Source organism: Macaca fascicularis, chromosome 10, assembly GCF_037993035.2.
Source record: "Macaca fascicularis isolate 582-1 chromosome 10, T2T-MFA8v1.1".
Classification (NCBI taxonomy): Eukaryota; Metazoa; Chordata; class Mammalia; order Primates; family Cercopithecidae; genus Macaca; species Macaca fascicularis.
Genome location: NC_088384.1, coordinates 2,017,877 through 2,035,829, shown reverse-complemented (window position 1 = coordinate 2,035,829; position 17,953 = coordinate 2,017,877). Strand labels below are relative to the sequence as shown.

General features: G+C 52.9%; 1 long non-coding RNA gene across 3 annotated transcripts in view; it reads right to left on the bottom strand.

Moving 5' to 3' along the window:
• The window catches only part of LOC123567179 (uncharacterized), a 164,318-nt gene extending 154,116 nt beyond the window's left edge, over positions 1-10,202 (bottom strand). For all 3 annotated transcript variants that reach the window (XR_012418603.1, XR_006689988.2, XR_010578279.1), the window contains exon 1: positions 9,913-10,202. This is a non-coding gene — a long non-coding RNA (uncharacterized lncRNA). The remainder of the gene's footprint in view (positions 1-9,912) is intronic.
• Positions 10,203-17,953: the final 7,751 nt, after the last annotated feature.

Sequence of the window (17,953 nt, the reverse complement as noted above, 5' to 3'; positions counted from 1 at the left end):
CTTTTCCAGTTGAAACACAGTTTGCTTTTTCAGCTTAGGGGTGCATGACCTAACCCGTGCCTGACCTGGCCTCAGACTCTGTTCTTCACTTGGTATCCCAAGACCACAAGGGTCCGTTCTGCTGGCTGTCTGATCTCTATTTTAACACCGATGCTGATCAGTTGCTGTCTATAGCATGAGGCATGTCTGACCTCTTGTCTCATTATAGCTGGGAACTCAGTTTTTGAGGTTCCTCTGGGATCCCCATGGTCAAGTCAGGGTCTGTTCAGTCTGTTGGGGGGCTTAGGATTTTATTTTTAGTTCTCAATGTGAAGATATTTTATCCTAATTTTTCATGCCCAGTGCTTTAATGAAATAAACGGCCACAAGGAAGGGGGCTGTGCCCATATACCTGCGGATACATCCACCAGATGCCCCTGGCAGTTCCTGGAGGAGCCCACGCCTGGCGACATTGGGTCTGTGTCAGCCCAGCACGACCATCTCTAGCTGGCGCACGGAGCAGGCCCACTCTGCATCTGGACACAGAGGCCATCAGTCCTGACCCACAGTTATCTCAATCCCATACTAACGAGGAAGGAGGGCGAAGGCCAGTGGCATACGAGCAGGAGATGGCATAACGGGCAAACGCAGAAAGTCGGTCTGTCCCGGGTCCCACTTCCCCCTCGCAGGCTCACTGCATTGGCCCAACCCTGGCTGAGGCCGAGAGCCCTGCACCCACACCCCTGCCTGTGGATGGAGGGTGTCTGGATAGGCCCCGCACCCACACCCCTGCCTGTGGATGGAGGGCGTCTGGATAGGCCCGTGTAGTCGACTCCCCACGGCTGAACTGCACCCACAGCAGGAGGAGGCCAAGTGCACCTGTTACTCTCCATGAGCGGCTGATAGAAGAGAACACCCTGCTTCCCGTCCTGTCTCTGGAGGACCTGCTAGAAACCCGTTAGGAAAGCATCACGCATCAGATGAGCGTGAGTCCGTGGGAAGCAGAGCATGGCCAAGGAAGCGCAGGCCGACCACAGCACGGCCCGTGTGAAGGAGAAAATGCCAGGTGAAAGCAAGCCAGCAACCGAGGCTCTAACAGATTTCAGGGGACAGAGGAGTGTGGGGGCTCCAGGCAGGGGCAGGCCTGGCTGTCTGTTTCTCATCCGTGCCAACTTTCAGGCCCTGCCGTTCACACAGCCTCCGAGCAGGCAACCATCAGCCCTCCTCGCCTCCACCTCCCAACCTACCCAACCCCGGCACACTCTGCTCTTCCTCCAACAGGGAACCGAAGCCCCACATCTTTCCAGAGCTTCCCAGATGCGGACACACATCCCGGCTCTCCCTCTGAAGCCCTGAAAGATGTATCGAGCCTGCCAGCCAAAGATGACACAGAGAGCCTCTCCATGGGTGTACAGACTGAATCGTGCCCCCAAAAGATGTTAAAGTCCCAACTCCCAGTACTGTGACTGTGGCCTGACTTGGAAGTAGGGTCTCCTCTTCGAAGATGACAGTGTTAAGGTTATCAGGGTGGGCCCCCACCCATCACTGGAAATTCCATCCGAGGGAAGATGTGGTCACAGGCAGGACACACACAGAGGGGAGGCCATGTGACAGTCCTTGGCCGTCCACAAGCCAAGGAGGGAGGCCCCAAGAGAAAGCCACCTCCAGAACAGTGAGAAAATCAGTCTCCATTGTTTAAGCCACACCGTCTGTGGCCTCTTGTGGTGGCCACCCCGGGAAGCCGATGCAGCTGGCGTTCAGCATGAATGAGGCTCACGTGGCCCCATCTCTGCGCCTCTCTCTCCCCCACCCAGGCGTGTCCCCATCTCTGCGCCTCTCTCCTCACTCGGGCTTAAGTTCCCTGCAGGCAGCAAACCTGTGACATTCATGTGTGAGTGATCACTTCCGCGTCGAGTACCAGACCCAAGCGTGCAGTCTGATTTCAAAGCCTGGGCACTCGTGGTTTCCCTATGGATTATGTAACCCATAATCAAGGCTGTGTCCCTCCCTGAAGTGGGACTCTTGAGCGAACTCGCGGTCCGCCCCCTAGGCCCATGGCTCTGGGCCTGGACGAGATCACGGGTCAGGGAACCAAGGAGGCTTTAGGCTTTGTGGGATGGAGCGCCCTGGCTGCCCGAAGTGCAGGTGAGACCTGTCTTTAACATTCTTCCTAAAGGTATTGACGGATTACACAAATTCTATGTAATTAACAAAAACAGAAGACGGAAACATGTAGTCACCACCAGGAACTCTGCTCCTGCAACAGATGAAGTTTCCACATTGGCCTGGGACCTCCCCGCTCCCGCTCAGGTGAAAATTCACACTCTGCAGCCACAGTCACAGCAAAGGAGCAAATATTTTCTGGTTTGGTGTTTGTTTTGCATGAGTACTGTTTTATCTGTCATTAAGCAATGGTTGCCAGGGATAGTCCAGCTGACACCAGCTTCAGCCCTGAAGAGACAGGTGTGGGCTCTGAAGCAAAGTGCAGCAGATGAAGCCGGGCTCCAGGCCAACTGCCTTGGAGTCCTGTGGGACCCTCTGCCCTGGCCAGCCGAGTGCAGGACCAGGCGGAGGGAGTTGGGGGGGCGAGGCTAAAGGGGGTGAGTGTCCCCCACACCCAGACCCCATGGCCTGGGGCTAACAGTAAGAAGTTGGGGACACCGCGCTCCCAGTCACCACATCTGCACCCAAGGGAGGGAAGGCCCTGGGCCTCAAGGGCCATGGAGCAGCCATCTGGCTCTGTGGTTGACGCTGAGGTACATGTGGCCACACCCACAGGTCCCACAGCCTTCATGTTGATGACTCTGAAGCTGTTTTGCCACCGTCAGTCCCTGCACCTCCCTCTTTTGTTAAGTCTTCTTATTTATGATTTAGTCTTAAGAAGCAACATCCTGCATTTCTCTATACTCGCCTCAGCAGCCAACACGTTTTGACCTCTGCTATTACCTTATTTATGATAACTTAATTTTCTTGACAAGCTTAATAGTATTTGTAAGAAGACACCACACCCAAACCCTCCCAGGCACCGGGAACACGCAGAGGAGCTGGAAGGCAGCATTCCCTGTCTTCGCGATATTCTCCGTCCTTGGCAGCATCTTCATTAGCCTGCCTGTGGCCGCACTGAGGGCCAGCCACAGGAGTCCCCGCGTGACCGCACAACCCCATCTGCCCGGTCCCCGTCGCACCCCGCTCAGCGTGATGTTTAACGAGGTATGTAGGGTCAGGCAGGTCAAATGTGAGAAAATTAATTTGTGTAACAGCAGGCAGCAAATACAGGCACACATACGCTTAAAAGACGTCTTCTATTGTATTAAGTGATTTTCGTAACCACATAGAGTGGAGCCAGACGATTCAGTTAAAGGATTTACTTAGGAGCCTGGAAGGGATGTTAGTACATATCTGTGATAATTAAGGGACTGCTAATCTCTTAACCTCTGCAATAAGATATGCTTCATTATTCTTTAAATTGTAGCTGACACAGAGTATACCTGAAGAACCAATTTAATTCCTTTCCTCCTCTTTTTTAAATTTGGTGTCTTCCTCGCAGCCATGAGATACCCACGCAAGCAGGAGCACTGATTTACCTGCCGGCCTTTCACTGGCGTGAAGAACATTTCATTTTGCTAACGATGTTTGCTGTTTGATAGATTTCCTCAAGGTAAACCTCCCAAAACACCAAATCCTTATAATCCTCAACTTATCTTCCGGACAGAAGCCGGGTAATTGTCTGCCTTCCTGACAGTTTTCCAGCCCTGTGTGTTGCTGTTACCAAATTACAGGAACCAAATGGACTTCTAAAGAAAATGTTTACGACGGCCCCCAGTGCACAGCAACATTAACCCAGCACTGGGCGTTCGCGGCGTTAATGGAGCTGCACAGCCCTCAGGAGCTGCCAGACAGGGCCGGGACCACAGGGACTGCAGGGCAAGAGCTTTGCAGGCTCAGTCTTCCTTTGGTTTAAATTTTCGTCTTCATGTTTTGCTGTCATGATTTGATATGCACCTTCCAAAGGACCAAAGAATGCCTGTGCCAAAGCGAGGGGAAGTGGGATAGGACGCTCGGCCTGCATGTGAGGCTTTCCCAGTGTTTGTAAAGAATGGAATTGAGGTCTGGCTCTTTAAGAAAAAGACTCTGAAGGGGATTTTGAGCAGAGACCAACTCAGACACAGGTGGCCAGGGAGCCCCAGGAGGGTGGGCAGGGGCGAAGGGTGCCCCCAGGAAGGTTGGCAGGGGTCAAGGGAGCTCCCGGGAGGGTGGGCAGGTGCCAAGGGCACCCTGGGAGGGTGGGCAGGGGCCGTGGGTTCCCCGGGAGGGTGGGCAAGGGGCTGAGGTAATCCCCAGAGGTTGAGCAGGGCCCATGGGGGCCCCAGGAGGGTGGGCAGGGGCCAAGCGAGCCCCAGGAGTGGGGACAGGGGTCAAGCGAGCCCCAGGAGGGGGACAGGGGCCATGGGAGCCCCGAGAGTGGGGACAGGGGTCAAGCAAGCCCCAGGAGGGGGACAGGGGCCGAGGGAGCCCCGGGAGTGGGGACAGGGGTCAAGCGAGCCCCAGGAGGGGGACAGGGGCCGAGGGAGCCCCAGGAGTGGGGACAGGGGCCGTGGGAGCAGGAGCGTCCTTCAGGTTGGGAACAAGACCGCAGCCTCAGGAAGCCAGGCCAAGGCGGCGAACAACTGCGTGGTTGGGAGTTTGAGCCTAATTACAGGACTGGAGATGGGAGAAGGCTATGAAGCAGCTAAGGGGTTTTCCTGCTAGGTTTCTACGAATCCAATAAAAGTCATCTTAGATTCCTGGGTTTACAGATTAAGTCAGAGGAAGAACAGGACTGGGTCACTATGAGACTCTTGGATGAGTTTGCAGGAAACTGTATCTGCTTGCAAATGGGCAAACAAAATAAAAGAACAAAAATCATACTGTATTAATCCAAGAATCTAGACACATCTACCACAGACTCCTTATTTCTGAGAATCTAGTAAAAGAAAAGGTTCTTTATAGAAAGATGGTCACTTCGTCTTTTTACTGGTTGAAGCCCTCAGTGCTCCCTGCAGATATAAGGAGGAAACCCCAGGCCATCCCTTCGTGAATCAGAAAGTGGTTTAAACATGGCCTGGAAGACCAGGCTATAGGGAGACGTCAAAGAAAACCAGAGCCGGGCAGTAGTCAAAGCAGTAAAAGCAGATTTTACTCAGCCCTTCCTGAATAGGGGGAGAGAGACCCGATTCAGCTGTGAAGACAGCAGGAGTAAGGGGATCACAGTCAAGGAGCAGCATGGGGGCAGGGAATGGGAAATTACCAAGACAAAACACCGCACTCAGGGGGTTCTCACGAAACCAACCCAACGAGATTCTTGCCGAAGTGAGCAGCATCACCTGGGGACGGCGGGATCTCCTGACCAGTTATCTAGGGTGGGGGTTCTTGCCAAAAGCGGACAAGGCAGAGACAACCACGGAAGTCCAAAAGCTGAGGTCTCACTGAAAAGTTCAGGGGGCCTGTGTGGAGTTTGGTCAAGGAGAGAATCTCTGTCAGGAATCAAATTCCTGGACCCACAGTTAGCAAGCGTTTCTAGAGCAGGCTCCATGAGCAGGGCCTCCTCCTCACCACGGAGTGTCCGCCATGATGGCCCGTATGCTCCTCCTAGCAAGGACGTTAAAGGGGCGGGAGGCGAGGGGGACCCCAGTGCTGGCTTCCATGTGGAGGCAGAGGCAGCTCCTTGGTGACAGGATGTTAAGTAAAGACATTCCTGAAGAAGACTTCTAACAGAGTAAACACTAGGGCAGATGAGAGAGAAGTGTGAATTTAATGTCTGGTTCTACTGTAAGATATTTTTTAAATCCCTTTGATCTAAACTTTTAAACGATACTTTTCTCTGGATCTACAGGGCCACCTGTTTCTTGTTTCAGTTCTATGGCGTTTCCTTTAGTAAACATTTATTATCTTTTAAATAAAAGCAAGCAGTTATATACTTTAAGTCAGACTAAAATGCTTACATGACATAATTCGTATCATTTCGCAATTAAGTAGGATTAAAAATGGCCCGATTATCAGATTCTGACCAGATGATCCTTCCCCCTGCTGCCCCATCATATCGTTTCACAATAGGATTTAAAATGACCCAATTAGCCAGGCGCAGTGGCTCACGTCTGTAATCCCAGCACTTTGGGAGGCTGAGGCGGGTGGATCACCTGAGGTCAGGAGTTTGAGACCAGCCTGACCAACATGGAGAAACACCGTCTCTACTAAAAATACAAAATTAGCTGGGCGTGGTGGTGCATGCCTGTAATCCCAGTTACTCGGAAGGCTGAGGCAGGAGAATCGCTTGAACCCAGGAGGTGGAGGTTGTGCTGAGCAGAGAATGTGCCACTGCACTCCAGCCTGGGCAACAAGAGCGAAACTCCGTCTCAAAAAAATAAAAATAAAATAAAATAAATAAAAATGACCTGATTATCAGATTCTGACAGATGACCCCTCCCCCTGCTGCCCCATCAGTCAGAAGGTCTGGGGAGAGGAAACAGAAGAAAGGCTGGTTTGAAAAGAGAACGGCCAAGCACGTCTATATCGGCCCACAGATTTAAGAAATTCAGTCAATCTCAAACTCGATTAACACAGAGAAAACTAATGTTTATTTCCATCATAATCAAACTGCTGAAAACAAAAGGAAATCAGTACAATCTTAAGAGAAAAAGAACCAGCTTGGGCAATGTAGTGAGACCCTGTCTCTACTGAAAAAAAAAATTTTTTTGTTTTAATTAGCCAGGCATGGTGACGCACGCCTGTGATCCCAGCTACTTGTGGAAGGGGAATCACTTGAGCCTGAAAAGTCGAGGCCACAGTGACCCATGACTGCGCCATGGCACGCCAACCTGCCCGACACAGCTGAGACCCTGTCTCAAGAAACAAGCAAACCAACCATACAGTTCACAAAGGGGACAAAAAGGCGTCTCAAAACCTTACCAGGTCAATACAAAGGTGATCAATTCTTACTTATATTCACTTATAAGGTGAATACAAATTTAACCAATTCTTATCTGAAATATTAAAATGAGACAGAAATATCCTTAGACCAGCTAAAACTTTGTGACATCGTCAAGAACAAGCAAACACAGAAGATGACAACTGAATCGATGCGGAACCTCAGATGGAGCTGGAATTGCTCTGTCATGTGGGCAATGTAAATTTGATAAATATAGATTTTAGTTAAATATACCATTAGGCAAATTGATAATTAAGCCAATTAGTTTTAGGTGATTTGACAGTTAGTGATTTGGCTCCAAGTGATCTGGCTTAATCCCAGCAGGAGGAGATCCAGAAAGCCAGGTCTGGAGGTTATGGAAGGCAAAGGTGGGGAGGGCCCTTCTCCGGGGGTTCTGAGAGTTGCACCCCCACGGGGCTGAGGAGAAGAGTTGGGGCCTTTCTCCAGGTGGCTGTGGTACTGAGATCCGGCAGTCAGGCAGCACAGAGTCTGGACAAGCAACACAGAGAACGCAGAGGACTTGCCATTCCTCCTGCCCCCTACCCTCCATCACGATGTGATAGTCGGGCCCACCAAATGGAGCCCCATCACTGCTGGCTCTTCAGAACTCCAACACCATGTGACCCCTACAGGCCACCCTGGATGTGGTGCCGCCCTCTCGCGACTGCCTAAGCCAGCTTTCTCCCAGGGCAGCAAAACGAGGACACTATCCCCACCCTGCTCAGTTCTGTGTTTAAGTCTTTGGACAATTGAGGGTTGACGGAGACACATCCCAGTTCATCTTCTCTTCGTCTCCATCATTAGCTTCTGTATGTGCCTGCCGGGACTCCAGTGACAAAGCACCACAGGGCAGGCGGCTTAACAGCAGCCATTCATTTTCTTACCGTTTTGGAGGCCAGAAATCCAAGATGAAGGTGTTGGTAGGGCTGGTTTCTCCTGAGGCCTCTCTCCGTGGCTTCTCACTGTGGCTTCCCTCTGCCTTTTCCTCAGACAAGAGCCCCACTGGTGTCTCTTCCTCTTCATGCAAAGACATCGGTCCCATCAGATCAGAGCCCAACCCCAGTGACCTTATTTAACCTCCGTTATCTCCTAAAGGCCCATCTTCAAATATAGTCACATTGAGGCTGAGGGTTTCAACATATTAACCTGGGAAGGAACACAATTCACCCCCTAGCAACTTCCTACACTCCCTGTCCTTCCAGTCTCTGCAAAGGAAATCTCTATCCTTTCACCAGGCAGCCCCAGCCTCCAATCCTGGCACACCCACAAAATGAAGAGGAGACCTGCCAAGGGAGAAACTTAGAAATGGAAAAGAAAACGGAACTGGATTGTATAAAATTCAGTGGTGTGTATACCTCTTAATAGCACTCTGGCTAGCAATTTTCAACTATGTTTCCTAAGATTAAAACCATCATTTGGAATGGATCCCACTCCCAATCTAATGTAAAACAAATACCAGTAAAACGCCTGGTGAGACAAAGTAGATTATCTTGATTCCAACGGCAACTGCAACCGCTTATGGTCCTTTCAAACACACTCCCCTCGTGAACACACATTATCTCTCTGACCTTCATCCTCTTGTTTACTGATGGCAGTTGGAAGATGACCAGTTGGAGTTAATTTTCCATTTTTAATTTGCTTGTCAGTTTTATGCCATTCTGTCGGTAAAATACTCTGATATTGCTAAAATAAAAGCTACTGAAACTGTGATTGCCTAAATCAGATACTAAAGTAAGGCCTTTGGGTTTTGCGATACAGTAAAATGCAAATTGGGACTCATTTATGCAATGAAGTGAATGTTTCCCTATTTTTCCTCTGGAAGAAAGAGCCAGCCCCCATCTGCGGGCTGCCCTCAGCCTGGCGTCCTGACCTCCAGCCACCGCAAGCAGAGCGGAACTACCGTCTGTATTTTAGGATGCTGGTGGTGGGCTGCTGTCTACCCCAGCCCAGCGGTGAGAAAGGGCAGGAGGACCACAGAGCCACGCTGGGTAAACAAAGATGCTCCTCTGGGTCTCCCGGGTGCCTTCCTTTCTGCTGCTTTCCCTCCTGCATCAGAGAGAAGCTCGATGCTAAATGTTTATGGGCTTCTCACACTTCATTTGATGGAACAAGGAGCTTCATGATGGGCCTCTGATGGGCCAGGGGAATTCTAGCTTATTTGCGTTTGGGGCTTATATAAGCCATTATGTAAGTCACCAGCTCATGTCCTGTAGAAACTGCACGTTTTCCCCAGGCTGCCTTCAGCTTCACAGACAAAGCCAGGCTAGAAACAGGGTCCGAGGGAAATTCACGAAGAGCCAGTATAGGTGGTCTGTAGGGTGAGGAGTCAGGCACGGAGTAATGGGGCCATCACAGGAGCGTCAGAGTCTCCCATGGGCTCCCCACTCCTGGTGGAAGCCGGCTCCAGTGGAGGATCACCGGTGCCTGCAGCTGCAGGTTCCTGGAGCGCACTCTCGGGTGGCACCGGGTCTCACCTCTGCCCCTCGCACGGGCGCAGACGCTCTGCCTGGGTCGGCAATGGCCTGGGCCGGCCCCTCCAGGCCAGCTGCCTCTCACTCAGAGTGTCTTCCCTCCTGATGGAAGTCATGCATTCCTTTTTACAGCAGATTTAGCAAAGCCAGAACAGTCCATCACGCCGCCCTTCATCCCGCTACTCCGAGATGACCTCCGTGTAGGGTCAGGAGCCCGGCCGCTTCCTCCCGGCTCCTTAGCCCCGGACCCGGCCTCGCTCCTCAGCCGCGGACTTGGGAAGCGAATGCGCCGTCCCTGGGCTGCTCCAGTCCACCCAGGTCACAGGCCGACGCGAGACTTTTAGGGGCGAGAAGGGGGTGACGGGGGTAACGGAGACGGAGACAGGGTGTGCCCAGGGCGCGGGCACCGAGAGGTCCGGCCTGCGAGGCACGTGTCCCGCCCAGCTGCGGACGAGCGACCCCGCCACAGCCCACGGCCCACAGCCAAGTCCGCCTCACCTGCAGCTCCCGCGCAGAGCAACCGGGTCCATGGCGGTCCTGCGGGTGCGGAGTGGAGAGCGGCGGCTGCCTCCCAGGGGCCGGGAGTGGAGAGCGGGGGCTGCCTCCCGAGGGCCCGGGCGGTGAGTGCGCACTCCGCGGAGCCCTCGGGACGATCACCGCCGCTTCCTCCTCCTCCTCTACGCGGGCTCCCGGCCCAGCCCCTAAGGCCACCATGCCGAGGCCTGGCTGCCCCGCGAGGAGAAGCGGCTCCCGGGCGCCTTCTCCTTCCCGTCGTCCATCGCGGGTGCACGTGACTCTAGCCCCGCCCCCTTCCCGTCATCCTTTCTGCTCGCGCCGGGACGTTCACTCAGGGCGTCAGACGCCGGGGCGTGTTGTTCTCGCCGGTGCGGGCCGCTGGCTGTGTCCGCCTGAGCTGAGGTCTGTAGCCCAGAGGGTTGCTGACCCTGCCATCCTCCCTGTGCCCAGTGCACTGTCTGCTGCCCTGTGTCCCCACCCTTCCTGCCCCTAGGCTGCCAGGTGGGCACGTGGCCATGGTGTCATTGCATCCGCCTGCTGACCCCTCCTGGGCCTTGACCTTGACCCTGACCTCCAGGAGGCAGTCACAGGGAGAGGGCTGCAGGGCTCACGGTAGTGGTGCCATCCCGGCCCCCTTCATGACCCCGCCTGGGCCCTAATGCTGACCCTGACCCCCGCCCTCCAGGCTGCTGGGTTCACGGTCCTCAAGCCCTCATCAGCTTCTGTCATGGCCCACCTGCCCCACCACCCTCTCCCCGTGACTGCCACCAGCAGGCCACCCTCATGGGGCCATCAGCCCCTCCAGCAGGTCAGTCCCCCAAGCCTGGCCCCGGGCACCCGATTGCTTTCCTGCCGGCCTCTCGCTGGCTTTAGGCCCCAAGAGGCCCAGGCCAAGCTCGGTTTATCACGAAATCCCTGGCAGTGTAGCTGGTATAGTTTTGTTTCTTGATTGGAGGAATGAATGAGCCTGTGAATCCAGCACTGTTTATAAAAATGAGGTGTAGGGAAAAGCTTAAGTGTCTAACCATCAAAGAGTAAAACAGAATACGATGGAGGCTTTAAAAAGTTATATTGAAAGTTTTTTTAATAGTTGTGGAAAATGCATATTATAAAATGTTAGGTTTAAATGTCATGTAGTCGATGACAAACATGTCTCAGGTTTCATGCAACAGAATCAGCTCTGGAAAGCACCATCATGAAAGACCAGAGGGCACTGTTCTGTGACCTCTGCAGAGAATGGTGCCCGGCACTCTGTGCCCAGTCAGTGTTGTGTTTATGTTAGCACTAATTATAAAAATGGAGGACTTTTTCTATACATATGCTTTGACATTTTTCTCCAGAATTCTCTTCATTTCTGTTTTACTTAACAGTATAAAATACTTTTATTAAAAATAATTTTTTAAGGAGCTCGTCGGATCTTAAGAACATAAACCCAGGCCTCAGTAAACATGTCTCTCACACTGCAAGATTTGGGGTTTCCTGTGGTAGCCTCCTGGTCATAAGACCTTGAGTAGGCCCCGTGAGCTCACCCTCAGGAAGGAGGCCACAGAGGAGGTGAAAAGGCTAGGGGAGAAGCAAGCCCTGGCTGCTCTGCAGAAGGAAACACAGGCGCGGTTCACTCTGTGATGCTTAAGTGAGCAGGCAAACTCGTGGGCGTGACACGGAGGGCTCTGCTCAATACACACCAGCATTTTCAAAAGAGAAAGATGTAGTTCAGCAATGACAGCCTGCTCTGAGGAGACATCAGCTCCCCATCAACAGAGTGGCAGCAGCCAGATTCTGTAGGAGAAAACTCTGCCTTGAGTTGGAGCCTGGGCTGGACGACTGTTCCCAGTAGGATGCTTCTACCAATAAGGAACAAACAACGCAGACTCATAACGGCCTGAACAATAAGGAAAGCGTGTCCGTTAGATTTTGTTGTGTAACAAACCATCCCAAAACTTACTGGCTTAAAATAACCACAATTTATCATTTCTCATGAATCCAGGTTTCCTAGGTGAATCTTCTTGCCTGGGCTCAGGTATGTGGCTGTGTTTAGCTGGCAGGTTCGCTGGGAACTGTTCTTTAAGGATGAAAGACCCATGGAGAGGAAGGTTCTTAGCCAGCAGAACCTTCTCCTCCATGGGTCTTTCATCCTCACAGAAGCTACATAAGACTTCTTTACGGAAGCATCTAAGACAGCAGGAGTAGGGGCCTTTTAAGGCCAAGACTCAGAACCACACAGTGTTACTCCCACTACATTCTAGGAGTCAAAGCAAGTCACCGACTGAGATTTGAGGGTGGGGAGAAGACCCCAATTCTTGATAGGAGGAGCAGCAAAGAATATATGACCGTATTTAATCTGCCACAGAAAGCATCTCAGAAGACAGGAAGTTCAGAGGTAAGATGTAGGGTGGATTTCCGGCGCCTGATCAAGCAGCACAAAGATGTGAGCCAAGGTCCAGGTCCTCCCCTCTCCTCTGCATCTTCCATTGGGTTTCATCCTCAGGCTGGGAGAAAGATGGCTGTAACAGTTCCAGGCATTACATCCAGATGCAAAACATTCAGAGATTCAGGAAGGACCGTCTCTTCTTGTAAGCATCTCCTCGGAGTGAGGAAACTTCCTTGAACCCCTAGAGTGGAGCTCCCGCCATATCTCACCGGTCAGAGCTGGGTCACATGCCCGTTTCTCCCCATCGGCAAGGGGAACTAGAGTCACTTGGATCATTGCGCCCCATCGCCGCACCAAGGTGAGAGGTTGGCTTCCCCTGAGGCGTTGGCTGTGTGGACAGCTAAACAAAGTCAGGATCCATTGGGAAGGAGGGTGCAGGAATGGAAACTCAGCGGGAAGGTAACCAGCAGCGTCCACCTGTATGAACCTTTACTGGGAGCTTTTGTTTAATCCCACGTGAGCAAAGTCACACCATTGGCTCAGGCCCTCGGCCTTACAGGCAGAAGATAAGATCTGTAGGGATAGTTCAAATCAGATGGACATTGTAATCTCCCCAATAAACACCTCACGTATCTGAGAGCGAAAAGTTGATTTTCCTGCTCAGATCCCCATTTAGCTTCAAGAGTTGTAAAACCTAATTTAATCTGACAGCCCCTACCATCTCCAGCTCTGAGGATGCCCCAGGGCACTGGCCTGCCTTCCAACATTATCTGTGATTGATGCTGAGATAATTGTCTCCCCAGTCACATCTCGGCAATAGAGTGAAATGATTTGCAGTGCGGAGGCCAAGGTTCTTTTGGCTCAAATTGTGGCGTGTTGGAGACCCGTCATCAAAATGGCTGTAGCTATGAGTGTGAACGTGCAGCTCGGTCACCACACAGTCACCTTCAGGTTAGCAAGAAAGCAGGTTTCAGTCATGGAACCCACAAGAGGTATTTTCAAGTTTTGTGGTTCGTAAACCTCAGGGTTGAGCACATGGATGCAGATCAACAAAGATACGGTGCCCAAAAGAACACGTCCACACATAACTGGCACGTGAATGTTCCTAGCAGCACCCTTCACAACCAACAGCTGAAACATGGAAACAGCTCAGGTGCACATCCAAGGACGGGTGGACAGCAAGATGCCACATATTCATACAAGAGCATCTTAGCAGCAGTAAAAGGGAGTGAATTGGTGATGCATGCTGCAGCTTTTGAACCTTCAAAAAGTTATGCGAAATAAAAGAAGGCAGTCACCAAAGGTCACATGCTGTGTGAGTCCATTCATATGAAATGTCCAGAACAGAGGCGTTTATGGAGCCAGAAAGTAGATTACTGTTTTCCGAGAGCTGAGACTGGGAACCTGGGGTGAGGTAGAGTAGGGAGGATGATTGCTGAAGTGCATGGGGTTTCTTTCCAGAGTGATGAACATACCCTAAAATTTACCTGTGGTGAGAGTTGCACGTGTCCATGAATAAACTGAAAATGATTGGTTTGTATGCTTTAAATGGTTGAATTATATGGTGTGTGAACTACATCTCAATAAAGCTTATAAAATAGCAAGGATAGGCCAGGTGCAGTGGCTCACGCCTCTAATCCCAGCACTTTGGGAGGCTGAGGCAGGCAGATCACGAGGTCAGGAGATCGAGACCATCGTGGCTAACACGGTGAAACCCCGTCTCTACTAAAAATACAAAAAATTAGCCGGGCACGGTGGCGGCGCCTGTAGTCCCAGCTACTCGGGAGGCTGAGGCAGGAGAATGGTGTGAACCTGGAAGGTGGAGCTTTCAGTGAGCTGAGATCGCGCCACTGCACTCCAGCCTGGGAGACAGAGTGAGACTCCATCTCAAAAAAAAAAAGCAAGGCTAGGTCACATCACACTCCTAGTTACCATTGGATAGATGTCATGTTACTGCCATCTCAGTTGTGGAATTGTGGGTTCCTTTGGTCCCCAGAAACTCAGGGAGAAATGATAGGGTCACACTTGGGCACCCCAGTCAGTGCATCTCCACTGGGTCTCCGCACCCCCCATGGTATCCGCTGCAGGGGCCAGCATGGCTGTTCCTGTGTGTGTCCTGCAGGCTCCTCTGCTGGCGCCTCTTCACAGTCTCCCTGAGGCCCAGACTCTTGCCAGGGAGGAACCGTCCTGGGGATGGATGAGCACTGAGGCCTTCCTGCTTACATTTAAGCAGCCTCTACTTCTGTAGACATTGAAAGACCAGAGAGAGGAGGCTTAGGGGACCAGAGAGAAGAGGCTCAGGGAGGAATGTTGCCAGTACCAGCCCCCAGGTTTGCTTCACTTTAATTCCACAGCATCCCTCGGCTGCCCAGACTGACCGTGTTTTATTAGGAAGCGTCTCAGCTTCTCTGCAGCAGACAGACTCTAGGGTCACCCCCATCTCCTGCCCCCTGGCCACACCCATGTGTACCCCTCCCCTTCAGTGTGGGCAGCACCTGGGGCTGACTTCTAAGGAGAGCCCACAGTTAAGGTCACCACCCCTTGTGTATGGTTATGTGACTATGTTACATGGAATTGAGCTTCCATCTTTTTCTCTCCCCTTCCTCTCCACCTTCCACACACATCCCTTTTTTCTGGCTTTAAGAAAGCAAGTCAGCCAGGTGCGGTGGCTCACGCCTGTAATCTCAGCACTTTGGAAGGCCCAGGTGGGCAGATCACATGAGGCCAGGAGATCAAGACCAGACCGACCAACATGGTGAAACCCCGTCTCTACTAAATACAAAAAATTAGCCCAGTGTGGTGGTGCACACCTGTAATCCCACCTTTTCAGGAGACTGGGGCAGGAAAATCGCCTGAACCCGGGAGGTGGAGGTTGCAGTGAGTCAAGATTGCGCCACTGCACTCCAGCCTGGGCAACAAGAGTGAAAACTCCATCTCAAAAAAAAAAGAAAGAAAGAAAAAAAGAAAGAATAGAAAGTCATCACATTGGAGAACTCAGTACTCTAAGAAACAGGATGGCCTCTGAGACCCGAGGGCAGCCTGGGGCTGGCTGCCTGCAAGAAAACACAGCCCTCAGTCCTACAACCCCAAGGAACCAAAATTTGCCAGTGACTTGAGTTAGCAGAGAATCAGATTCCTCCCCAGCCCTAACTCTGATGAGGCCACAGCTCAGGCTGACATCTTGACAGCAGCCTTGTCAGACCCTGAGCAGGGGCCCAGCTAAGGCACGGGGACTCCTGATCACAGAGAATGTGAGATAGTCGGGTATGTTGCTTGAAGCCGCTGACTTTGGGGAAAGTTGTCACGCAGCCATAGCTAACTAATCAAACTCTCGTTCAAGTTTGTTCAAATCTCACCTTTTTAGTGAATGAAGCCTGATCTCATTCCCCGTGTGACTCTGCCATGATCCCTCCTTCTGATCTTTACCTACCAAGCCCGGGTTGCCCTCTCCTCACCATGTTCAAAACACGTCCCCTTCTCGGTGACCGGGGAATGTGTGCGTTGAGTCTGTTCTTTCCTCCTCGCCCTGCTAGACTGTGAGCTCCAGAAGGGCAAGAACCTTCTCATTTGACATTCATGTACCCCAGGTGCCTGGCAGTGCTGGCCCATCACAGATGCTCAGTCATCAGTTATTGATACCTGAGTCCACCAGCCAGGCCGTCGTTTGCCTGAGGAAATCCAGTCCCTGAGATGAAGGTGAGTCGTGGCAGAGTCGAAGGCCTCATCCACACTCCCAGTTTCTCCTGTGTTCACATCCGGTCCCCCATCCTGGCGGGGCCCCTGCCCTGTGCTCACAGCAACGCGGCCACCTCCCTCCCGGGTCACACACCTGCCACATCACCTCCCCTGGGCGGCACAGGCATACCTGGCTCTGCTCTGCTCCCACCCTGCTCTGGCCCCCATTCCCAGGCAAGTCCAGCCGCTGTCAGTGCGCCTCTGCAGGGGGCACTCCCCTCTGTCAGCACAGTCATGCTCTGTGGTGCATCTGAAGGTGTCCCTTTTAATTTTTTATTTCAACTGCACCTGTCTTGAATGCGTATCTTTCAACAAAGGGAAAAGGAGCTAGATTTGTAACTATCATTTCTGAGTGCTTCCTGGGCTCCCAGAGCCCTTCATGTTTTTCTTTGGTTGAAACCCCCATGGCCGTTCTCTGGAGTGGGCTTGTAATCTCCATTTCTTAGGTGGGAAATGGGGGGTGAGAGAGAAAGTGGCGCGGTTTCAGAGCTGCAGCGTAGCAGGGTGGGGTCAAATCCTGTTTCATTTCATTCCAAACACCAAGCTTTCAACCACTGCCTTCAACATGTGCTTTGCAGGCGGCAGCTTCTGTTTACGTATGACCCTACAGCTGCTCTGCACCCTGACCCAGGATATCCCTGCAACCTATGCAAACTGAGGTCCAGCCCTGCTGCTGGCCCATCCGGGCCCCGGGGAAGGAACCCTCATCCTGGCTGCCCTCACCGTGGCCTGTCCAGATGCAGGAGCTCCTCTCTGAATCTGGGGCTACTGGCAGGTGAGTTTCTGCAGAGACCTGCCCCCTGGGCTCTACTGCAGGGAGACAGAGGCACAGCACCCGCTTCAGGGCACCAAGGTGGCCATTTCTCCCAGCCACTACAGGGTCAGCTCCTGGAGGTCTGGGTGGAGGAGGGAGGAGCAGCGGTTCTCTCTGCTGCTTGCTCTATCTACACACCTTGGGCCTCTCCGTGGGACCTTTCACACAGCCCAGGTGGCTCTGAAAGGGAGGTGGGGCACGTTCTCTCTCTACCTCTTCCCTCTGTCTCTGCCTCTGGATGCAGTGCCTTCTACCTGAGCCCTTTGCTTTGTGGGTAGTTAAGAGATTGGGAAATCCCAGAGAAGGAGAGGTCGGGAGGGGATTCACTCTCTGGAGCCCCTGTCCGGGTGCTGGTGGCTGGAGCACTGTCCTCTCTGTTGACCTTGTACTGAGGAGCCCTGAGCACTTCCCCCCATCCCTGCCGGGTGTGCCTTCTCATCTCACACCTGGAAAGGGCGGAGTTGACGCAGGACTCCAGCTGCCCCCTTACAACTCTGCAGGCCCCGTGCACAGCGCAGCCATCGGTGAGGGCCGTGTTTCTGAAGATGGAGAGGAGGGGTCTTGAGGAAGGAGCTCTGGGGGCCAGTGGGGCCCTCGCTGTTCCTCCTGAGTGGTCCATGGTGCCCAAAGCACCCGATGGACATCATTGCATTGGTGCTGATGTTGGAGATGTTGACGGACAAGCCCCGCATAGGCAGAGGTGGCTTCACAGCAGCGGGCCCGTGGGGGACCCCGCCTGATGCAGAGTCGGGGGCAGCCCTCTACGGGCGCTGCAGTTCTGCTCTTCCAGGCTGCCCTGGCTGGGCTGGTGCGCAGAAGGGGTTCCCATGGTGCAGGGACCACCCGTGTGGATCCAGCTCTCAGGGCAAAGGAGCAGGGACCCTCCCTCCTTGCCAGTGCCCAGGCCCCAGTGAGCCCCCCTGATGGCAGCTTCAGCACAGGCCCTCGGGGATGACTCCTGAGCCTCACAGGGTGCCTGCTGTGCCGCCGTGAAGCTGCCGCAGTGACCTTCCTCTGCTCGTGTCAGGGTTTCAGGAGGAGAAGGCAGAGCTGGCAGGCTTGGGTGGTCGCAGCAATGACAGAGGACAGGGATGGGCCGTGGT